This window comes from Lissotriton helveticus, chromosome 6 (genome assembly GCF_964261635.1).
Source record: "Lissotriton helveticus chromosome 6, aLisHel1.1, whole genome shotgun sequence".
Taxonomy (NCBI): Eukaryota; Metazoa; Chordata; class Amphibia; order Caudata; family Salamandridae; genus Lissotriton; species Lissotriton helveticus.
In genome coordinates, this window is record NC_136067.1 from 261,821,127 (window position 1) to 261,846,860 (window position 25,734).

Consider the following 25,734-nt stretch of genomic DNA (forward strand, 5'->3'; position numbering starts at 1 on the left):
ATCAATCTTACTTTATGCTATTGAATCAATCTCTGTAAAGGAATGGAGTTTTTTTAGAGAAGATGGAAGGTCATATTTTACGAAAACTGTGCAATTTTAATACGTTAGTTTCCTCAGCTGCTATTAGATTGGAATTTGGACTGATAAGCACCTATATTCAAGGCATTTCCAGAGTCTTACACTGGTGATACCAGTTAAAAAATAGTGAACTTTATTCACTAAGGGGTTTCATGTGTAAGGAAATATTTGGTAGCATGGGGGAGAAATACTCTCTATGGCTCTAAAATTGTTTTGTGTTCAGGAGGAATCCGTGATATCCCCCCCACTATTAGAATTCAAATCCTTTGTAAAAAACTTAAGTGGTAAGATGTTAATGTTAATGTTAATGTTATGGGTGTCTTATATAGCGCTCGGCTACTCCGAGGAGTGTCCCGACGCTTTCAGACCTACAGCAAAACTACAGAAGAAGGCAGAAAAAAGGTAAAAACAGACCGATCATTGTCCATAGAGCCACGTTTTCAGACCTTTTCTAAAGGCCAGCAGGTTCGAGGTACAGCGGAGCGGAGCTTTAGTAGAGATATTGAGTTCTCTAATACTGAAGAGAGACTAAAGACAATAGCAAAAACGACTTCCCCGAAACTGCCTCAGAAATATCTAACTTGGAACTTAGATCATGGAACAACACACAGGTTCTCCCTATATAGATGAAATCTCCTACCTTTAAATGATATAACAGCACACTGGTCTCAGAATTCAAAAAATTTAAAAAACTGTAATTTTTGTGAACTGAGTATCCAGAACTTGGATCATGTTTTGTTTGTCTGTCCGGCACTAGCATTTCATCGCCATCGTTGGCTAAGGTCAATGTTTTGACAAAATGGTGTTAAGGATGTAGTTTCTTCTCGCAATTTTCTTTTTAATCCCAAAAATGAATCAGTATGTGTAAAATTGGTTAACTTTTTTAAGGACTTTATGTACATTTTTTAACTGTATATTTCCCAAGTGGGATTTAATTTCTGAATCGTTGACCTTCAATGTAGACGTTTTATCCTCTCCTAGTTTTGAAAGTATTTCACACTGTTCCGTATTCTACTCTAAAGGTTTTGCGATCATTGAATTTTTAACTTTAAATGTGTAAAGTTGCACATGGGCCGGTTGCTTTCTACATGTCATTTACATATTTCCGGATTTGCCCTGTTCTCTCGATTTCTGCTGCTAATTGTAAACTTTGATCCATGAAGGTGCTCTATGGTGTCCCGGCTTCCTAATTGTTACTTCCACAATTCATGTTTTGATCTGCTTTTTCGTCTTTGGCTGCTAAATTTTAAATGTTATCCCTTGATACTGCTATTTCCTTAAGTTGGATGTTAAATTCTCAATGTTATCCTTTGATACTGCTATATGTTAAAAAATGTTGTTCTCGGACCGCCTTGTCAATCTGTATTTTTTACATGGCTTTATTGTATTTAATGTATAAATAGGTATGTATCTTTTTAAGTGGACCTCATTGGAGTTCCAAAACTTTAATAAAACTGAATTGAATTGATTATGTATCTTGTAAATGGCCCTTTTATTCTCAAGTACCCGTTTCATAACAGGGTGGAAGGTACTTCCCATATACAGTTTCCTGCAAGGATATGATAGAATGTGAATCGCATGGAGTCTGATTACGAGTCGTCTGGCGGTCTTGCCACAGCCAGACTTGTGTAGGCTCAGGAGTGCAGTCCACGTTTTTGTCAATTACGACTTTGTATATCAGTGAACAGCGCAGTCCTGCTCAGCATATTTTGAGTTCCTGGACCACAAGCCTTTTCATGGCGGAGCCCTGCCATGGAAAAGCTGGTGGTGCAGGAACAAAGGGGGCTCTACAGGGCCCCCATGTCCCCTCCTCTATGGGAATACACCCTGTCTGTATTCTCACAGTTCCAGCACAACATGGATGTCACCGTCCATGGCGTGCTGGAGCCTTTTGGATGTTCCCATTGCGGCGCCTGTTTACAAGGCACAGCAATGGGAAAGGCCAAAGGACACCCAATCGTATCATGTGTTGTACTTTTACAACTCGTAATACAGCCGGCGGTCCATGCGCGGATTTGGCACAGCTAAACCGGCATGGAGCCAGCACCGCTGCACCAAACTCTTAATCAGGCCCATAGGGTTGTAAAAGTACAACCTATAATACAGTCGCCGGTCCTTTCCCATGGTGGTGCCTTGAAAACAGACCGCCAGACTCATAATCAGGCCCATAGTTTGTATTGCATGTAATGAATTTCTCTATCAAGTGCTGACCTGTACCATATGGGGTAGGGAACCTTTAATATGTTTAGCATTGCTTGCTTTACATTTGCCTCAAAGTAAAATACCCTTCTAGTCTCAAACTAGAACCACTTTCTTTTTCTGTGATATCACTGTGTACCAGTCAGTCAGCAATGGAACTTCTCTTGTGACATGTGATTGCGGGACGAGTGAGAATATAGTTAGATATTTTTGTAACACCATGGACGTCATTTAAGGGTCAACAGGGGTCGCAGCATATGACCCCTGGCTTGCCCCTTGCTACTCCAGGCACTGCTATTGCAACACCGTACCTTAGTGGTCACAAAGGCAAAAACAGTAACAGAGAAGCTGGATACTTTGATAACAGAAAATACATATTAAACAAACTTGGGATCAATTAATTTCTTTCTCGTTCCTGTAAAAAAAAAACAGGTGCTCCAGGCGACTTCTGGCTGGGAATAGGGTACACTTGAAACTTGTTACTGTTTCATCTGGTCAGTCAGAAACGTGCCGTCTAGCAATATGCCCTTTAAGTGTTTGCAGGCTCAGTGTTCCCCTGACTACTGCCAATGTTGAGGAGGTTATCTTCTTAGGTTTCAAAATATATGCAGTTCAAGCAAAGTACTCCTCAGTCGACAAATTATATGATATAGAAATGAATAAGGTATAAAAATACATAACTTAAAAAAATATTGCAAAATAGTATTATATTTATGTCGTCTTCAACTAAAATCTTTTTTCCCGAAGACAAGGGTAGGGGTGCCGACTGCCTCGCTTAAGAGAGTCCCTTCCTCTTCTCTTGTAAAATGTGCAAAGACAAAGGAAGTTAAAAGCAGATATTGGACTGAACGTCAGAATAAAAGGACAGATAGAAAACACAACACTATGGTAGCATCTATTCACACAGATGTACTGTAAGTTCATCTTCTGTACTGAGGCCTCGAAATTTATAATATATTTTGATTCTCCGAGTCTGAGCTGTAAAATATCGTCACAACTCCTGAAATCAGGATCAATTCTGTCCATACCGTAAAATTTGAGTAGATTATGATTAGAGAAGGGGAATTCAGCAAAATGAGAGGCCATAGGATAATGATTATCTATCTTGTCAGTGGCCCTTATATTTCTAAGTACCCGTTTCATAACAGGGTGGAAGGTACTTCCTAAATACAGTTTCCTGCAAGGACATGATAGAATGTGAATCACATGGAGCCTGATTACGAGTCGTCTGGCCGTCTTACGACAGCCAGACTTGTGTTGGCGCAGGAGTGGCGATCCACGTTTTTGTTGATTACGACTTTGTAAATCAGCGAACAGTTGTTCTCTGGGGGTGGCACAGGAGCACCACAATGCATTATGCTGAGCAGGGACTGGTGCAGTCCAGCTCAGCATATTTTGAGTTCCTGGACCACAAGCCTTTTCATGGCAGAGCCCTGCAATGGAAAAACTGTCAGTGCAGGAACAAAGGGGGCTCTACAGGGCCCCCATGTCCCCTCCGCTGTGGGTAACACCCTGTCTGTATTCTCACAGTTCCAGCACAACATGGATGTCACCATCCATTCCATGCTGGTACCATTTGGCTATTCCCATTGCGAAGCCTGTTTACAAGGCACAGCAACGGGAAAGGCCAAAGTACACCCAATGGTATTATGTGTTGTACTTTTACAACTCGTAATACGCCGGCGGTTCATGCGTGGATTTGGCACAGCTGATCCGGCGCACCAAACTCATTATCAGGCCCATAGGGTTGTAAAAGTACAACTCGTAATACAGTCGCCGGTCCTTTCCCATGGCGGTGCCTTGAAAACAGACCGCCAGACTCGTAAGCAGGCCCATAGTTTGTAATTCATGTAATGAATACATTTCTTTATCAATTGCTGACCTGTACCATATGGGGTAGGGAACCTTTGATATGTTTAGCATTGCTTCCTTTACATTTGCCTCAAAGTAAAAAACCCTTCAAGTCTCAAACTAGTACCACTTTCTTTTTCTGTGATATCACTGTGTACCAGCCAGTCAAGAATGGAACTTCTCTCGTGATATGTGATTGCGGGACGAGTGAGAATATGGTTAGATATTTTTGTAACACCATGGACGTCAGTTAAGGGTCAACAGGTGTCGCAGCTGCGACCCTTAGCTTGCCCCTTGCTACTCCAGGCGCTGCTATTGCAACACCGTGCCTTAGTGGTCGCAAAGGCAACAACAGTAACAGAGAAGCTGGATACTTTGGTAACAGAAAATACATATTAAACAAACTTGGGATCATTTAATTTCTTTCTCGTTCCTGTAAAAAAAAGAACAGGTGCTCCAGGCGACTTCTGGCTGGGAATAGGGTACACTTGAAACTTGTTACTGTTTCATCTGGTCAGTCAGAAACATGTCGCCTAGCAACATGCCCTTTAAGTGTTTTCAGGCTCCGTGTTCCCCTGACCACTGCCAATGTTGAGGAGTTTATCTTCTTAGGTTTCCAGATATATTCAGTTCAAGCAAAGTACTCCTCAGTGGATAAATTATATGATATAGAAATGTATAAGGTATTAAAATACATAACTTAAAAAAATATTGCAAAATAGTATTATATTTACATCGTCTTCTAATAAAATATTTTTTCTCGAAGACAAGGGTAGGGGTGCCAACTGCCTTGCTTAAGAGAGTCCCTTCCTCTTCTCTTGTAAAATGTGCAAAGAAAGGAAGTTAAAAGCAGATATTTGACTGAACGTCAGAATAAAAGGACAAATAGAAAACACAACACTATCGCAGTATCTATTCATACAGATGGACTGTAAGTCTTTCTTCTGTACTGAGGCCTCGAAATTTATAATATATTTTGATTCTCTGAGTCAGAGCTGTAAAATATTGTCACAACTCCTGCGATCAGGATCAATTCTGTCCATACTTTAAAATTTGAGTAGATTACGATCAGAGAAGTGGAATTCAGCCAAATGACAGGCCATAGGATAATGATTATCTATCTTGTCAGTGCCTTTTATATTTTCAAGTACCCGTTTCATAACAGGGTGGAAGGTACTTCCTATATACAGCTTCCTGCAAGGACATGATAGAATGTGAATCACATGGAGCCTGATTACGAGTCGTTTTGCGACAGCCAGACTTGTGTTGGTGCAGGAATGGCGGTCCACGTTTTTGTTGATTACGACTTTGTAAATCAGCGAACAGTTGTTCTCTGGGGGTGGCACAGGAGCACCACAATGCATTATGCTGAGCAGGGACTGGTGCAGTTCAGCTCAGCATATTTTGAGTTCCTGGACCACAAGCCTTTTCATGGCAGAGCCCTGCAATGGAAAAACTGTCAGTGCAGGAACAAAGGGGGCTCTACAGGGCTCCCATGTCCCCTCCGCTATGGGTAACACCCTGTCTGTATTCTCACAGTTCCAGCACAACATGGATGTCACCATCCATTCCATGCTGGAACCTTTTGGCTGTTCCTCTTGCGGAGCCTGTTTACAAGGCACAGCAATGGGAAAGGCCAAAGGACACCCAATGGTATTGTGTGTTGTACTTTTACAACTCGTAATACGCCGGTGGTTCATGCGTGGATTTGGCACAGCTGATCTGGCGTGGAACAAGCACCGCTGCACCAAACTCATAATCATGCCCATAGGGTTGTAAAAGTACAACTCGTAATACAGTCTCCGGTCCTTTCCCATGGCGGTGCCTTGAAAACAGACCGCCAGACTCGTAATCAGGCCCATAGTTTGTATTGCATGTAATGAATACATTTCTCTATCAATTGCTGACCTGTACCATATGGGGTAGGGAACCTTTGCTATTTTTACTATTGCTTGCTTTACATTTGCCTCAAAGTAAAAAACGCTTCAAGTCTCAAACTAGTACCACTTTCTTTTTCTGTGATATCACTGTGTACCAGCCAGTCAAGAATGGAACTTCTCTTGTGATATGTGATTGCGGGACGAGTGAGAATATGGTTAGATATTTTTGTAACACCATGGACGTCAGTTAAGGGTCAACAGGTGTCGCAGCTGCGACCCTTAGCTTGCCCCTTGCTACTCCAGGCGCTGCTATTGCAACACCGTGCCTTAGTGGTCGCAAAGGCAACAACAGTAACAGAGAAGCAGGATACTTTGGTTACATAAAATACATATTAAACAAACTTTTGATCAATGAATTTCTTTCTTGTTCCTGTGAAAAGAAAAACAGGTGCTCCAGGCTTCTTCTGGCTGGGAATAGGGTACACTTGAAACTTGTTACTTTTTCATCTGGTCAGTCAGAAACATGTCGCCTAGCAACATGCCCTTTAAGTGTTTGCAGGCTCCGTGTTCCCCTGACCACTGCCAATGTTTGTCCTGCAGGCTAGGGATTTTTATATTTTTCTTCACTGAATTCTAGTACAAAAGGTCGAAATTAGAAGGAATTATATCTACAGCAGACTTTTCTGGTTTTCCAGTTCTGCTGATCTCTGTCTGTCATTTTGGGCCTGCGAGATGTGTTGCCAAAGTTCAAGAATGAAGCATTTCTTCAATATGATATCTGTTCAAGCCTTGAAGACATTCACAGTAAGTGTTTTCTTTGTACTTTTTCCATTTATACTATAGTATGTTTATGTTGGCTCATTCAGCACTCGATGGGTGCCAAACATTCAGATTTCCTATTTGTCAGATTTTATAATTTTCTGTTTGCACATGCATAATCCTCTCTATGTGAGGACATTAACATCATGTGGCAATAAAAGACCAAATTATCCAATGGGTTGACTAAATTATGTGGCAAGAAAAGGCAAATTATGCATCATTGAATGTGCACATTGTGTGGTAGTGCTAGTACTCCTTTCGATTTTTTAATATATGTCAATACTGTACTGCAGTTTGACCCCAGAATGCAGCAAACCACAAACAAAAGGGTACAAGTGAACTAACTCACAAGAAGTTTGACACTATGAGGTACTGAATTAAGGAAAGAGGGTACCCGTATTGCCATTGGATTGTGCCAAAGAATGGGGAAGGGAGAAAACTCGAGATGATACACTCTTTACTAGAATTAAGGAAAGTGATACTCAGGTCTCAAGGCACTGGGGGAGGGGGGACCAGGCTGCTCCATGGTCATCTGATGAGCCAGGTCTGGAAGTCCTTTCTGAATAGGTGCAGTGTTGGGCTTCATCTGATGTGAGGGGAAGTTTGTTCCAGGTTTTGGCTGTGATGTAGGAGAAGGATCTGCACCACTTCTGGCCCTGAAGGTCTGGGGGACTGTGGCTAGGGCTAGGTAGGCAGAGCAGAGGTTTCTATGGGGAACGGGGTGGAAGGAGATTCTTTCTTTGAGGTATTGGGGTCCGTTGTTATGGAGGGCTTTGTAGGCGTACGTGAGCACTTTGAAGGTTATTTTTTGTTTTTGACTGGGAGCCAGTGGAGGTCGATGAGGTGCTAGGGGATGTGGTTATGCCGTGGGATGCTGAGAATGAGTCTGGCTGCAGCATTCTGGATGGTCTGGAGTTTGCGGATGAGTGTTTTGTTGATTCCGGCATAGAGCCCATTTCCGTAGTCCAGTCTGGTGGTGATAAGTGCGTGGGTGAAGGTCTTCCTGGAGTTGGGGGATCCATTTGAAAGTCTTGCATAGTATCTGGAGGGTGTTGAATCATGTGGAGGACACTGCATTGATCTGGCGGTTAATGGTGAGTGAGGAGTCGAGTATGATGCCAAGGTTGGCGGCGTGGTTGGTAGGGATGGGTGGGTTTCCGAGGGTGGGTGGCCACCAGGTGTTGTCCCATGTGGAGGGGGTGGACCAGAGGATGAGGTCTTCTGTTTACTCCGAGTTGAGCTTCAGGCAACTGCTACTCATCGAGGATGCAACAGCCTTCATTCCTTCTTGGGAACTGTGCCTGGTGATGTTGTCAGTGCTGTGGTCCTGGTCGTCGAAGAGTGCCCTGATCTTGTGGTGGAAGAAGGAGCTGAGTTTGTTGCAGAGGTCTTGGGAGGGACACTGGTAGTTTTTCTGTGCGGTGTAGTGAATTCTTGTATGATGGTGAAGAGTTCCTTGGCATTATGGGAGCTAGAAAGGAATCTGTCCTGGATGAAGTGTGTGGTGGTGTGCTGTGGTGGCGGCCTTGGAGGTGGTGCGTGCTTCCGGGGATTTTCTGTTTCTCCATGCTTTCTCCAGTCATCGGCACGAGCGCTTGGATTCTCGGAGGTCCGTGGTGAACCAGGTGGCTTTCGCCCTGTGTCATCTGGTGGAGTTCTGGAGGGAGGGGGGAGAGTGTTGGCACAGTTGGCAATCCATTGGTGGAGATTGTTTGCTTCTGTGTTGGTGTCTGTCGTGGTAGGAGGAGGAGTACAGCTGAGGGTGGAGTTGAGGTGTCCTTCAGTGATTTTGCTCCAGTTTGTGCATGGGCAGCATGGCATGAGCTTGTGTGCGGTGGGTTTTGAGAAGGAGAAATCGACCCAGTGGCGGTCCGACCAGAGAGGTTCCATGGTTTGACTGAAGCGAATGTTGTTTCCTCCGGCGAAGATGAAGTCAAGAGTGTGTCCTGCCATGTGGGTGGGGGTGGAGAAAAGTTTATTCAGTCAGACTTTGGTGAGATTCTCTAGGAGGGCAGTGGTTTTGGGGTCGCTGAGGTTGTCTTGGTGGTCTCCAAGCAGTATGTAGTCTGTGAAGGCGAAGGCATGGGTAGCTATGTAGTCTGCAATGGCGTTGCAGAATGGGGATCAGGGTCTGGGTGGTCTGTAGGTGAGTGTCATTAAGAAGCCGGGCAAGATTTGGAAGTGGATGTGTTCCATGGGGGTGGGGCGTCATCCGAGTTGGAGGTTTACAGTCAGAGGGAGCTTTTGTGAACAATGGCGAAGCCCCCTCCTGGGCTGTCGGGGGGGGTCTTTCCTCAGGATCTTGTATCCATCAGGGATGGCGATTGCGATGTCGGGAGCGGAGCTGACTTTGGTCCAGGTCTTTGTGAGGAAGGTGACGTCGGGCGAGTGAATGTTGAGGAGTTTCCAAACTTCTACTGTCTGTGCAGGGAGTATACGTTGAGGAGGAGGCAGCTCACGGGTTTGTGTACGCTGGTGTCTGGTGGGTTGGGGGTGGCTGTCTGGGTCCGGAGGTGGGTGAAGGAGTGTTGGCGGTGTCGGCAGGAGAATGGGCCTTGGGAGTTGCTCAGCGTCAAGAGCTGGAAGTTGTTGTTGCTTCCGGTGTTGAGCGCGTGGAGAGTGTTGGGGACATAGTGGTGGGGTGTCAGGGAACCAGAGTCCCTGACAATGGTCACGGTCAGGTCACGGACGGGCACAGACAGGCTTTACTTTGGCGTGCCAGATACACGCAGCCGTGCAGTGGGAGCCATTAAGTAGGGGTACTGGGGAAGGAGAGCAGCTGGGATACAGGAGGTGGGAGTGGGAACACGCTGGGGTGGAGGGGCAGTGTGGGAGGAAGGCGAAAAAGGAAAATCAGAGGTAAAGACAGAAAATAGGCAAAAAGGCAAATACAGAAAAACAAAGCAGAAAAAAGACAGAATAAACAGCAACAGCAAAACACAGAAAAAGGCTGACAGAGCGGACCAACAGAAGAACAAGCTCTTCCACTGGACCATCAGGGATGAGGTGCAGGCAGGAGCCTGTGGGTGGAGGAGGGCCTCAAACAGCTACTGGGTCACCAGAAGGTGCTGAAGGCAGTGCCTTAAGGACGCAGATGTAAGAGGGGAGAGCAGTTACCCTGACCAGGAGGTCAGAGGTCTTTCTTACCTTTTAGAGCCTTAAGGAAATCCCTGGAAACACCTATACTCCACCTAACAACGTCCTTTCAACTGTTCCAGCAATCATTCAATGCCCATATAGAGCCGAACTAATTCCCAAAATATGTTCACACACTAAAATGAAGTGCTTACGTTATTTTATTCAATGTAAAATCAAATATCTTAAAAAAAGATTTTTTATTTTGTCTTTAAAATTCAGAAAAAGATTCCGAAGTGATCTAAACCGTTAATATGTTAAAAAACGTATTCAACGTACATGCGTTCCACTCTGCGTGGTCAAGAGAATTTATACAAACACATTAAAAATACACAATACTTAGAAACACATGAACATAACACCCCACATAAGAAACACAAGTGGTAATTTGATTGAAACTTAATCTGATCCATTAGCCATATATCTTTTGAAGGAACCAATTGTACAGGAATTTCCTTGTACCTCAAAAGTCTCTGGGCTATTTTTGGATTCCTTTATCACAAAGACAGGCATTGACGCGTTTTGGTGGTTTAGGCCAATAGATATGGAGCCACCTTCTTCAGGACTGTATTGTGATTGGGGTCACTTTTTTCAATTGAACATTATTATATCTATACACATAAAAAAATAAAAAAATTGACAGAGGATCAGCTCTATATATATAACCATATGCTACATTAGACTTCAACATTCCTCATAAACTACTCCGTTCACTTTTATCCCCCTACATTATTGGCATGTTCGATCCTAGATGCATATTTAGTAAAATATGTCTTTCGATGGATAAAGGTCTTATGTAGTAACAATTTTCTTACAAGGTCCAATACTTGTCCTCCATTCATATCACCCTTAGGGTTAATTCTGCTTGCGTTTTATTGTGGAATATATTGGGAATTTCTCAAATTTACCATTCTTGACCTCATACCATTCATTCACATTCACTCTGCAAACTAGGTATGTCCTATATCATCTGCTGTACTGATGTTGGACAATTACTTGGTCGTTTCACTGTTAATCGGTTGCAACCTTAATACGGTCTTGTCAGTCGATACTCGGGATTAGGATTTCTAATGACAGAGGGAGAAGTTTATATCACAGATTGCCCGTATATTCCCCTCCTATTCTTCTTTACATTGCAATGTCTTCTGACTATTTACCTTTTTATATAGCACACGGAAGGTGTAAATCTTCCTTTTTATTTCTTGCTCATGTAGCAGATTACCACAGGTTCACTAGATGTTCTGTTAGTATCCACCTCTATATATGTATTGTCATATCTAAAAGGAGAACATGATTTAAGAAGTGTATAGTAGAGCAATTTTCTTTCCCTGTCTTCTTTGTTTATAACTCAGCCTATTATTGCTTACCTGTAGTTTAGGTACGCGGCCCCATGTCTGATATCGGGAACCGGGAAAACTCACGATTTAAGTCCAGCCGGGTGTGCCTCTTAGTCTATTTGACTCCTGGCAGGCGGAGGTGCACGACCAATGAACAGTGATGAGAATAACCATAACCATCACCTCCCTCTTGTGTATTTCAAAAGGCTATTCTCTTGGTTATTATCTATCTTATTCTGTATTTGTTTAAGGAATAATGCCATAGATCAGTGTATGTATACCTCTCCTTAGCCTTTAGGTTTATCTCTACATTACTTTGCACGCTAGTTTACTCCGTATCTGCTCTATTGCTGTCATATCTTGGTGAGACCTTTCTGTCCCCGCTATACTACTTTCTTTACGCTTATTTTCTTATAGCGTCACTAAGATGCTGTATTGCATCCAATGTTTTACTCCTTGCCCCCTGCATAGAAAAGCGCGCACCTAACCATGGTGCAACCGCCTACAATCCCTCTGATGAGACCACCGATGGCTAGTCTGTTGGTCCCGTTTACGATAGGGTGGTGGGCAGACGTAAGTCTGCCTGCCATCCTAATCGGGCCCTTACTCTTATTAGGAGTATTGGATATTGAGGGGCTGATTAAGATGTCAGGCGAAGATGGTAGGTTTAAAGTCCAACCGCTGTATTAGGATGATGGCGGTCAGAGTTTAAACCTGCAGGGGAATCCGATATGGAGCCCATCGGTCAGCTCGGAAAAGGCAGCATAATCCCTTAAGGACGGCGGGATCATGATGTTGGTTTCTGACACCCAATCAATGTTGGCCTTACCGGCATGGAAAGGCTGTCAGAAAGTGACATTAGGGGCCCTTAGCAGGGCCCACTTGCCCCCTGGCCCTCTGCATACTGTGCTCGGGGGTGCCTAGGGTGCCCCCTCAACCTCCCTGCAAAATGTTGTGTATTTTTTAAAATATTTTTAATACTAAGAAAAATTTCATTTCATAAATCTGTACTGAAATGTTTTGTTTTTTTAGGGATTATTTAAAAATAATATTAAAAGTATAATTATTTTTTAATTGAAGATTATTTAATTAAATATGTAGAATGTTATAATGTTCAGTAGTTTGATGAAGTGTTTGTAGGAGATATTGTTGGGTGGTGTAAAAATATTCAAATACTTTAAAAAAAAGTTAATTAGATGTTCAAAGAAAGTTAGTAGATAAAATAATTGTGAAAAATAAAAATAAAATGGGTTAGAAGTTTAGCATTTTTCTTATTTTCAATTTTTTGGTTACATTTTAGCAGTATTTATTTTATTGTGGAATTTAAAATGAGGGCAAAGGTGGTAGCCCCTCCCAGTCCTGCAGCTGCAGAGATCAGCCTTGTGAAGCAAAGGATAGTATCAAGATGAGGGAGGGCAAAACTGACCTCTCCTAACATTCTACAGGCTCTGTGTGGCAATGGCACGGGTGCCCATCCAGGCCAGCAACGCTGCTACCAATCCCAGGTCGGGAGCCTGCGACCGCGCAGCTCGTATATTGGTCCCCGAAATTCCACAATGTCAGAAGCGCCTTAGCGATAGGCAAGGGTGGTAGGGGGAGGAGGTGCTCAGAGATACGACATTAGCCCCCCACAGTTAGTGATGCCAGCCCTCAACAAAAATAAGCACTGACTGGGCCTGGTTTGCGACGCTTCTTCCCCTACACTGACCTGACCTCCGGCATCATCAGCACATTGCAGGCCGGCCGCCGTTCCAAGCAGAGCCGACCTCGCACCTTCAGTAGCCTGGGCCTCCTGGAGAAGTGGTGGGACCCAGCGGAGTTCCGCCACTCCTGCCTCAGGCTCCCCGCAGACCCCGTCTCCAAGGGGACTCTGAGGCATTTCCGGGTCTCCAATCCGCTCCTCCCGATGACGCAACTCGCAGCTCGGGGCTATGAAGGCTTCCTTGCCGAATTTTCCTGCCTCAGAAAGGGCCCGCCACATTCCAGAGGACCTCCGCAGTGATTCCAGGCAGTATTTAGATCATGCTGTTTCAAATATAATTAGGGCATGGGGCCCCGGAGCTTCAGAGCTGTGCAGCCATTATGGTCAACGGCTTGGCCACGCCCAAAGAAATTGGATTTTTAATTTTGATAATTTTAGTTTTGAACATTTTCTAAATTTTTATAATATTTATTTGTAATTTGTTTTTGTATTTTGTTTCTTTTAGTTAACATTTTTATATATTTAAATTAAAAAATATAATGTATATAATAGTTTTTCATATTTCCTTATAATTTTGTTTTATTGTAGTAGGAGTAGTTAATTTTTAGGGTTTGGTATTTAGTGCTTTACCTGATTTTAAGTAATTTTTAAGTAGGAATATTTAATTTGTAGGGTTTAGTGTCGCTTTCCTTGAATTTAGGGGGTCATTAGGATGGCGGATAGACTCCAATCGTATTTGGGACCGCCTGCCTACGAGGCAGCTGTCCCACAGGGCAAATTAGGATGTGACCGCCACCGTGGAGGTCGCATTGCCCATGTTTTGCATTGTGGCAGATGGCGCGCTCTGCAGCACCCACCGCCTGCCAAAACAGACACCCCACACATATCCTTGAACTACATGGTAAGCACCATGCAGTGCCTACCACATGGTGTAGGGATATATAGGGGGGCCTATGTCCCTGGCCAAGGTTGTTAGGGGGGCCCAGTAAATGCCCACAAATCCGTTTCCACCTGCGATTGTGCTGCAGAATGATTGGCTGAAAGGGATATTGTAATCCCTACTGTGGTGCTTGACTGGCAGCGCGCTATTCTGGGATTCCAGGGAGGTCTGATAGGCGGTCAGATACAGACTGCCTGTTGGGACCATGGTGGTCGGTGTTTCTGACCGCCTCCTGTCAAAATGCCATTGTTATTTGGCAGACGGAAATCCCTGGTACGATGGCCAAAAGACCGCAACCGACAACCTGCTGGGGGTGGTCCTTTGGACATGGTAATGAGGCCCTCAGTTATATTGGAGTACAAATCATTAATTTGTAGGGTTTAGTGTCCAGCACTTTCCCCGAATTTAGTTATATTCGAGCAGGAATATTAAATGTGTTGGGTTTAGTGTCCAGTACTTTCCATGAATTTTGTTCACCTGGAGTAGGAATAATTAATTTGTAGGGCTTAGGGTCCAGCCCTTTCCCTGAATTTAGTTATATTGGAGTAGGAATAGCAATTTTTAAAGTTAAGGGCCTGATTCCGATCTCAGGAATGCTTTCCATATGACTTGGATCGGGGGCATCTGAATTTGAGCGAGTACGATGCATTCTTATGCATCCAGATACGTTTCGGTCAGACTCCGATTTACTACAATGGGAGCCTTTGTTCCAAACGTGAACACAGGTTCCCATTGAAGAAAGAGGTGGGTGGGGAAAACCTTGTACCCTGTGGCAGCACCCCATGGTGCCTTCCACACTGTGCATGATTGGAAAGGGAGGGCCCATAGGTACCCCCAAGGACCCAATTCAGAGGGCTCCGGGTGCAGGAGGGGCTGCTACGGGCCCCCACAAACTGATTCCGGCAGCCATTTTGTTCCGGGCAAACCGATTCAGAAAGGCTGTCCGAATCGGTCATCGTAATCACTCGTTCAGAAACCAAGTCCATAGAGCTGTATAAATTAGCTCCGGAAAGGCTTGACCTGTCCTAATGCCTTTCAGAACTGATTCGGTCAGCCCGAAAGGTTTCCAGGCAATGTACTTGGTTGTTCCAAAATGGGAACGAGTCAGTTGGAAACAAGGGCTCTGGATAGGATTTGGCAAACCTGAATATGATTCGGAGCCCTTCCGACCGACATCGGAATCGACCCCTTAGTGTCCAGCACTTTCCTGGAATTTAGTGATATTGGAGTAGGAATAGTATTTTTTTAGGGTGTAGTGTCCAAGACTTTCCCTGAATGTAGTCAGATTGGAGTAGGAATATTTAATTTATAGGGTTTAGTGTCCAGCACTTTCCCTGAATGATATTATTTTTCAGTAGGTATAATTAATTTGGAGAGTTTATTGTCTAGCACCTTCTCTTAATTTACAGATTTTGGAATAGGGATAGTTAGTTTTTGTCTTTAGTGTCCAGCACTTTCTCTCAATCACGTGCAAGATTTACAACGTAGTGTTTATTCCAATGAAGAAGGATGCGAGGCGCCGAGGAGTAGGAAGGAGAGCAGCCAGGCAGGGGAGGTGGCAGAAACACAGGTAAGTACCTTCTTTTCATTATTTTTAAAGCATTTGAGAGGGGAGGCGGGGAGGGAGCGGAGCGGAGCTATGCGTAACGCCACTGAGTTTATTTCAAACACAGTGCAGCTACGCATAGAAGCACTACACCAGTTCTGCCCACAGTTAATGTGTAGGGTTTAGTCCAGCACTTTCAATCACGTGCAAGATTTACAACGTAGTGTTCATTCCAATGAAGAAGGACGCGAGGCGCCGAGGAGCAGGAAGGAGAGCAGCCAGGCAGGGGAGGTGGCAGAAACACAGGTAAGTACCTTCTTTTCATTATTTTTAAAGCATTTGAGAGGGGGAGTGGGGAGGGAGCGGAGCGGAGCTATGCGTAATGCCACTGAGTTTTTTTCAAACACAGTGCAGCTACGCATAGAAGCACTACACCAGCTCTGCCCACAGTTAATGTGTAGGGTTTAGTGTGTAATACTTTTTGTGAATGTAGTTTTAATGTAGTTGGTATATTTAATTTTTAAAGTGTAGTGTGTAGAATATTTTTTTTGCTGCTTTATTACAGTATGTTATGCGAGAGAAGTAAAGTATTTATTTATTTATTGCTATTTATTTTATTAAACACAAAATATTTGTTCATTGATTAGAACATATTGTATACAATGTGAATACTAGAGATTTGTTTTGTAAATCTTATGTTAGAATTATTACAAAAATAATATTTTGCCATTTTTATATTTTATTAGAAATAGAAATATGAATAATACAACATATATTTGTATATGTTTGTATTTATACAAGTTTTATATTTGTTGTAAAGTAATATATTTGAAAACACATTTTTTATTTGTACATTGTTTAGAAAGTATTTTCTCTTTTGTTTGTAGAAAATAGTATTTGTTTTACATATTTTAATAAACATATATTTTAGTTTATTTTAGGATAACATATAATTTTAAACAATATATAAATATTTTTTCCTAAACATATTTCGATATTTTTATCATAACATATTTTTATACAATAAAGAGACATTTTTATTAATAATTTTGTATCATTCAGTAATATATTTTTAATACATATTAAGGGCCTCATTATGATTTGTACCTACTTCACAGTCTCCACGTGGACAGGACTGTGACATGTAGTCTCAACTGGGACTAGTGAGTATTGTCACAAAATTGAAAGTTTATTCCAAATGTGGAATGAACCGTCACACTCCTAGATGATTATTGTCCTTGTAATACTGAAATCCTATAACCTTTTTTTAAACCCACATTTTCCATACCCACATTTTTCACCCGCCAGTTTACACCAGGATCATGGACCCAGAATTAAAATCTTTCGATATTCGGGAGTAATGACATAATGAATTTAGGAATAGTCAACTCGTCACCCTTTCTGTGTCAAGTTAGAAATCATACACTCTACACCACACGCTTTAGTTGTGTTTTTGTATGTTACAGTCTTATTTCTATGTTCACTGTTCGTAAATGTCTCACTCCACTCAGTCCGTTTACCACTTTCACTTTTTCAGCATAGACACGTGACTACAAACTTATGGGTCACTCTAGTTTAATACGAAGTATAACTCCACATGCCCACACTTCGAAGGATGAAACTGCAGTTAACCGAATACCCCACTTCTAACACGAGGTAAGCTAGAACCCTCACCTAAATATTTTTACTTCCTAAAAGTTTTCACTTTGCATATTATATGTGTCTTGAATTTAACATATACATATATTCACAGGTTAATATTCACCTTGATCATTACCCGAAATTAGAGTCTTGATAGCGTGAAGCCCCATAAGTTGTTTATTTACTTTCGCATTTACTTTCGTATACACATGCATTCTTGTGAATCCATAATACTTGGAATCCGCCTCACACTTCTTTTTATTGTCGGTCACCGTTGTGCGCATATCGAACCATAAAATAAACCACATCACCTTTGATCGTTATCGCACTGCAGGTAAACTCACGTTTCGTACTGATTCACTACCATTCACCACCGGCTTTATGATTACCATTGACAGCATGGTACACCATTTTCTAGTATTTATGATCACATTCACTTGTATTGTAGCATGCTTTTACCACATTCGGAGTTGACACGTGTTTGTTCACCTTTCGGTTCTCCGTTTAACAGAACAGTTATCACCGGTCACAACTTTTATGACAAGGAGGTCACCTTGTATTCTCCTGATGTCACTTACCTATATAAGGAAAATCACATCACAGACAGTATTTCAATCCTTTTTTCTGATTCACTGTGATAATGTTACAGTTCAATTCCTAGTGATTATTTCTGTACTATGCTGAATGTTAATTATATGTTTACAGAATACGTTCCCTAATGAAGGGCAACGCCTGAAATGCATTGGGTGCAACACCAGAATTGTGTGCATAAAAATGGATATTATTGAAGAAAGTAATATTCCATGCGTACCAACCTTACTGAACCTAGCCCTGGGCGTAGGTCACGTAGCAGCGCTGTGCATAGCTACGCATAGTGCACTTCCACTACGCAAGCTACGCGTAGCTAAGCGAACTGCGTAGTGCGGTAGGGAAAATGCTGTTCGCATTGATTGCACAGTGCCGAATGCTTGTCCACAAACTGCATCTTGCACAGTGCAAGCGGTCGTTTTCTGCCGCTCGAGTAGATTTGTACTCGACCGGCAGCTTTCTCAAAGCGGACTGGTAGTTTCCCATCGCGAGCGGTCACAAGCATATGCGACCACTCGCGATGAGAAACCTGACCTCCCCACGTTGAGAATCTCGCTGGGAGGTTTATTTTCTATGCTCGCGATCAGTAACTTAATCTTGCTGATCGCAAACGAGGAAAAAGTCTCGCTGGGATGTTATTTCGTTCACTCGTGGTCACCAACTTGATGTTGAGGACAGCGAGTAAGCTAAAAATGCCTGCTTTGCATTTTTGCACTCTGCTATCCGCAAGCGTAGCATAGTCCTACGCCCAGGGTTACTGAACATTCAAAACAGAGTGCGAATTGGAGACCCTCCCCCGTTTTGGGGACAGCGCTTGTTCATACACATATTGTCAGAAAGTGACATCCACATGTGGTAAATGTGTCAGAGGGAGTTTTTTACAATATCCACAGAAGAAACAACAATTCGTCCATATCTAATTAGACAGAATTTGCAATTGACACATTGTTTTGTGTACATGTGTATCTAACATACATATCATGTATGAAGAGACAAAACACCTCCAAGTGCGTTGAGAATATTCACTGTGTACACATCAAATACATATGCAGCTTATATCTAATTGAGTTCTGTCCCTTGACACACTACTGGACAAAGAAAGCTGCAAATATTATAAATGCATAGAATGTCCAATGCAAGGTTTGGACATTTACTCCACACCTCTACAGATACATCATGTGTACATTGACACCCAGCCACTGTAGGTACATAATTCTACACAAGATCACAATAGACTTATCTATTCTATGAAACATATACAATCATGGTGAAACAAACACACAACTGTTTTCACACATCCCAAATCACACAAGAATAACAGTGAGCATCAGTAGCAATGGTTGGACACAGGAATACCAAAACAAGGAAGTGCTTTATTCAGCAATAATCCCTTTTTTAAATCTAAACAGCAAAGGCCAATGACCAATGACCAGCCAATAATGACATGAAGTGGGCCAGCAGACTGTTACCCTTCCAAACTTACCTTTATAAATATTGCAATGGGACACCTCCCCTAGAAGGGGCATCTAGGGGGCAGGTCAGGCACCAAAAAAAAATGGTGGGCTGGGTTGTTCCTTGCAATGACGGGGCTCAGGATAGTTTGGGTTGGTTGCATCTGTGGGAGGGCAGGATTCAGTTGTGGGAAGGCAGGGTTTCAACATATTTTAGATCTTATATCCCTGGAGGGTGGTGCAGCGAATCGGGAGGGGGGGGGGAGCTTTTTTGGATTTAGTTTTCTTCCTCATAGAAGTACTGGGGTAGGATGGGGAATTTTACATTCTGGGTTTAGGAGGGGGTGGGACAGTGGCAGGACAGGAGCTTTTGGGGTTCCTGACAATTTAGGTTGGATCTCAGTAAGGAGCTGGGTAGGTACTTTGGGGGTTCAAGTGGAAGGGTATGGCAGGGGTGGCATTGTCTTCGGTTTAGGTTTGGGAGGTTGTTGGTCAGTTTGCCTAGGGAAGAGGTCAAGGGCAACAAGATTGAGATTTTGGGCAAAATGGGTATGAGGAGAGGCAAGGGTGTCAGGTTTAGGGCGGCATGCAGTCTAGGGCCAGCCCCACTCACTGCACATGTATGTATGCTGTTGTGCGCTAAGGTCCATTGTGGTAAAGCGCATGAGGGCTGCTTCCTTGGCTCGCTGGTGGGTGTTCTGCTCCCAACAAAGGTGATGTGCTTTGCCGTTTTGTCATGCCTCAAAATGTTGAATTTTTTAACTGACACTTGTTTATCTGTCCTTAAATCGATTCCTGCTTTTTATTTATAAGAGCTCTTATAGCTCTTTATTGTCTTACAGGAGGGCCTTCCCCCTGAGAACTACATCTATCATGCTTGGGGGGAAGGTGCAAGGAGAGCGTGGCAACGCTTACATCAGCAGCCACGCCCCTTCCTCCACGCTCACTATTCCGCTGGATTGTAACGAGTGCGGAGATTTCGGCTTTGGTCCCGGTCTTCTTGTCTTGCGGTGCAGGTTAGTGGTCTTGGTGTTTCTCCATTGAGGCCCGGAATCCTATTTGGGTTGTTCCCATTTTGCCCCAGGCCTCCGGGAGTTCTTTGTTGGTTGGTGCCGGCTCCTGCATTACACTCTTGGCCTCCCGCTGCTTTCCTCAGATCCGTGCCGGCTCCTGCAGAGTTTTTTCCCTTCACATTTGACAACACTACAGATAAATAGCAGAGTAGGTCGTACTCTGCAGGTAAGAAGAGTATAGTGTTTACAAAATCTATATTGTGACCTAGTCTTCGTTACTGCCAACCCATTTGCATATGTTTGAGTGATCACGCAGAACTTGGGCAAAACTTTTTTCTTTTGTTTTTGAGTCTTTGTATAATCACTGGCACGCAGAAAATCAGACAAGCTTTTGTTTATCAGTGTTAGCATAATCTATGGCATTAAAAGAGTAAAGACAAGACGTCAGGAGCTCATGACACATTTATATTATGCCTAAGGACATGGTATCTTTCATGGAAGAAAATAAGTCATTTTTATTCACTAGCACTGGAACCCCTGGTGGCTTGGATTCGCTGGGAACCATCGATCCGGGGAATACGGTGGTCCCCTGATTGGGAAGATCAGATTTCCATATACGCAGATGATATCCTGCTCTACCTGACCTCCCCTCGCTAATCCCTTATGGTGGTGTGCGACGTCCTGGCCTCGTTTGGTAAAAACTCGGGACTCTCCATTAACTGGGGGAAATCTCTGTTGTATGTCCTCAGGGGGGAAACTCCGGTTCCCCCCAGAAACTGTCCTATCCAGATCAATACGACTGGATTCAGATATTTGGGTATGTTTGTTTCATTAGATCCGGCAGTTAGATATACTGAAAATCTTCTTCCCCCATTGCAGAGGCTTTGAAGTGACTCCGCTCACTGGCGGAAACTTCCGTTCTCTTTGTTGAGCCGAGCGGCTCTCCTTAAGATTATGTCTCTGCCCGTTTCCTTTATGCCCTTCAAAATACTCTGGATGTAGTGCCCGCCAGTTATTTCCACGAGATAGATGGATTACAACGTAGTCTTTTATGGGAGGGGAAACCCCATATTGCTTCAGCGAAGCTGACACTCCCATGGTATGACGGGGGTATTGCCCTCCCAGATATCAAACGCTATTATTGGTCTTCCCAGCTAGCTGCAATTAACCATGGAACATATGGGCCCGCAGCTGATCCCGGGTACGCAATGGTCAGGTGGCTTGGCTTCTTCCGGGGGGCAGTTACAACAGGGCGCTATATTCTAAGCCAATTAAGCTATATTTGACAAGACCAACCAAACATGCAGTGAAGAACTGGCATGATGCCACAAATTCTTTGGGGTGGAGGGATAGGCTGACTTTTTGACTAAGAAAAACTGGGCGAGCTGTGCAGCACAAAGGGATTCGATAAATGGGAGCTGATAGGAATCTTAACTATTAAGGACAGGGGGCGAATTAAATCATTTAAAGAAATGCAAAATGAATTTGAGCTATCCAGTTCTGAATATTTCCGCTATGTGCAAATTCAGCATTCGTTACAGACGGCCCTGCCTGTAGAGGTAGACCTGCCGGAGGCATCACCCCTTAAAGATAGAATCTTAGATGATCATCTCCCGGAAAAAACAATCTCCCTGATTTATAAGAAACTAATTAATAATAGAGCGGATCTGCTTGGGGAGTTGATAGATAAGTGGATACGAGACGGAATAGAATTAGACGATGAGGACTGGATATCAGCTGTTTCTTCCCCGAAAGTGGTCGCTGCAAGATTACGGCTCGTACAGTTGAAGATTTTGCACAGGGTCTATGTCACCGCCCCCGCCTAGTTCGGATGGGGTTGTCAGATGAAGGACTCTTGGGTACATTCTCTCATATTATCTGGGAGTGCCGAGACATGGCCAAGTACTGGGGGGAGATTCACAACACTATTCATGAAGTCACGGGTGTATCCTTGCTACCGGAGGCACGTAGATGTCACCTTCACATACGGGAATCTACTGATCTTATCGCTGCGCAAACACAATGGGTCACACTGGGCTATATGATAGCGAAAAGAAATATCGCCCAGAAGTGGGGTTCGGACTCACCGCACACCCTTAGGGACTGGGAAAAGGACCTGGACTGGAGTATGTTTTGAGAAAAAACAGTGTATGTGGTGAGGGGATGTCCCCGAAAATGGGCATTAATCTGGGGTCAGTGGAACAGGTATAGAGGGGGATTTGTGTACCACCTAGAGATTCTGTTCTTGATGTTCTCTCATCCCCGTGAAGTTTTTTGACAATTATGTACTCTTGTTCTTCAACCCCCTCTAAAAATGTACTGCTGATTATAATGTGTTTCTTCCATATTGTGTCCTTTGTTGATGCCTTGTTTCAAGAAAAAGAATTATTAAAAAAAAAGAAGTCATTTTATTTGATAAAGAGTGATAGTAACTCATGTGCTACACTTTATTATTGTTCTGAGTGTAGAACCTATTTATATAATTATACTGCATAAAAGCTAATTGTGAGATAAAACATATTATTACACTATTGTTACAGTTGTTTTGTTGTATTTTAACCTTTTTTCTTTACAGATCTCCTTCCCTGCTGTTCCCATTCTAATTTCCCTTCCCCCTGCTTGATCACTTCAATCCTCTGTTATACTTAAAAAAGAATCAGAGTTGAAGGTATCGAGAGGTGAGTCATTGTGTCTTTGCGTCCAGACCCTGAGGAAGAAAGCTCAACATGACAAAGGGTAAGGGTTTTAGAGAAAGTGGGTTGTGAAAAATTTGATGTGTCTATGTATGCTTTTGTGGTGTCTGTCGTGGCTGTGTGTGATGCTGTGCTGCCTGCCTGTTTCTCTGTATGTGAGACATGTGGTGCAGTGGGTGTTGTGTCTGCCTGCATGTCTGTGGGTATGGAAGTGAGGGTGTCTTGTGTCTGCTGAGTGCGTGTCTGTCTGTCTTTGGCCCTATGTCTGTCTGTTTGTGTGCTGCATGAGGATGTTGATATGGATGCCTGTTCAGGTTTGTGTGTGCTTTGGCCAGGTGGCAGGAGGGGGGTGGAAAGTTGGATTTTGGTTAAGACAGCCATGAGTGTGGAGGCTAGAGTCTGAATGGATCCCTGTAGGGAAGACATGGCAGAGTGAAAGCCTGCCAGGAAAGAATCCATCTGTGTATGTTGAATGGTATGCACCTTGAGGACATTCAGCCCTGCTATCTGACCCACAGGGATCTGCCTCAGGAGGTCAATGGCCTCCATACTCAGGGCATCAGGGGAGAGAGAGGCAGGGGGTGATGTGCCTGGTACAAAAGAGACCCCGCATTTTAGGGGAGCAGTCACAGACAGCGGGCTGGGGAGCATCTGTGAGGGTAGAGATGATAGAGGTGGTGGTGGACTGAGATGGAGTGGACATAGGTCCATGGGCATCCACCACCACCACCTGGGAGGGCTCACTGGAACTTGAGTCAGCTAATGATGACATTGCTGTTATGTCTGTCAGCTCCTGAGTTGAGCTCACATCACCCTCTGTGCCACTGGGACCGTCTACGGGCTGGACTGTTCCCATGAGGCACAGGGTCAGACTGATTTGCATATGGCCATGTCTGAACTGGGGTGGCAGAGTGGGCTAAATAACGGTGATGGATTAAACCCAGATCTCTTGACTGGGTGTGAGCGTTTGATTGGTTCAGATGCTCCGTCCATCACCACCACCTTTTATACCGCTTTGTTCGCCATAAGTTGGCAGGGTATGCTCAGACGTGAGTCCCTTGCTCACTTTGCCACTGGATTCAAGCAAGCCTGGCTGAAGACAGCTGTAATGCCAGAAACCGGTCCTAGGAAGCTTGTTTCCGGTCCAGAGAAGGCATGGCTTGGCAGTTCGGGCTGGACTGTTCCCATGAGGCAGAGGGTCAGACTGATTTGCATATGGCCATGTCTGAACTGGGGTGGCAGAGTGGGCTAAAGAACGGTGATGGATCAAACTCAGATCTCATATTCTTCTGATGTTCCTCTGCGGTAGTGAGTTTGTAGCTGCAGGAAATGATCATCTGAGGCAGTCATATATTGTGCAGCATAACACTAAAGTTGTCATTCATTGAGCCATGTGAACTTTGCTGATGATACTCAGCTGATGTTTTCCTTCAGAGACCACTCGGACTCCACGTTCGCCAACTTCCGCCAGTGTCTTGACAGCATCGGTGTCTGGATGACCAACAACCATCTAAGACTTAATGCGGATAAGACAGAGGTGCTGTTTTTTAACCAGAAAAATCCCATCCCCCCCTCACGGTGGTGGCCCTCGGCACTGGATCCCGCTCCCTCCCCCGTTCACTCCGCCCGCAACCTGGGATTTCAGTTTGACGACTCCCTCTCATGCAAAGCTCAAGTTAACAAAGTCACATCTGCCTGCTTCTTGAAGCTGCGCATGATCAAAAAGGTACTCCCCTATCTCCCCCTGGACTCCCGCCGAACAGTTACCCAGGCTCTCATTACGTCTCACTTGGACTACGCTAACAGCCTTTACGCTGGAGCTCCTCAGTATCTGATAGACCGGCTTCAGATTGTCCAGAACGCGGCTGCCAGACTGATTGGAAACATCCCCTACCGTCAGTCAGTCACCGCCTATCGTAAAGAGCTTCACTGGCTTCCCATTGCCAGCCGCATCCAGTTCAAGATCCTTACCCTTGCCTACCGAGCTATCAACGACCTTGGACCCAACTACCTTAAAAAGCGAGTGTCGATATCTCACTCCATCAGATCCCTGAGATCCTACAGCCTCCGCCTCCTGATCTCTCCCCGCTTTAGACTCGCTAGAATGGGCGGCAGAGGGTTCAGTGTTATCTCTGCCAAGCTGTGGAACGGTCTTCCTATCGATCTCAGATTCTGCCCTTCTGAATCCATCTTTCGGGCCAGACTTAAAACCTGGCTATTTTCCGGACTTTGATCCTCACACTGCTGATTTCCTCCCCTCTCTTCTCCCTCTGAGGCTCAGGTTCTAGCGCCGGGACACCCCTCCGGGGGTAGCTGTGCGCTCTACAAACTACATAAATAAATAAATAAATAAATAAACTTTAATTGGGTGTATTTCTTCGCTTGCCACATGTTTCTACCTATGCAGTTTTGTCTTCTGCCTGTTTTTTAAGAACTGAGAAAAGCATCTCATCCAGCTCATACTGAACTGTTTCTGTTTGAACACGACCAATGCTGATTCGCACATGTTTGGTCTCTGTCTTGAGTGGATTAGTGTTTAATCTATTGTTGAACGGAAATGCAGCTTGTGTAATTACACATGAAGGGGGTTAATTCAAACATTCACCCAATATTATTTTCTTTTTATACAGGGGTAGTCAGCATTATGACTATAAGGACAGGATGGAACAAAAAACAGAGAAATCAAGGATTTTAAATCATTCATGTGTACCAATCAGAATTCTGCCCATTCACCAAAAGTAGAAGAGCAAAGCTTTTCAAAAGGCCATAAATGCACAATCCAATCAGTGTTTGGGAAGCAAACATTGAAAGAGGAATATGCCTCCCAGGATTGTTTTTGTGCAGGAAAACAATCCTGCGTG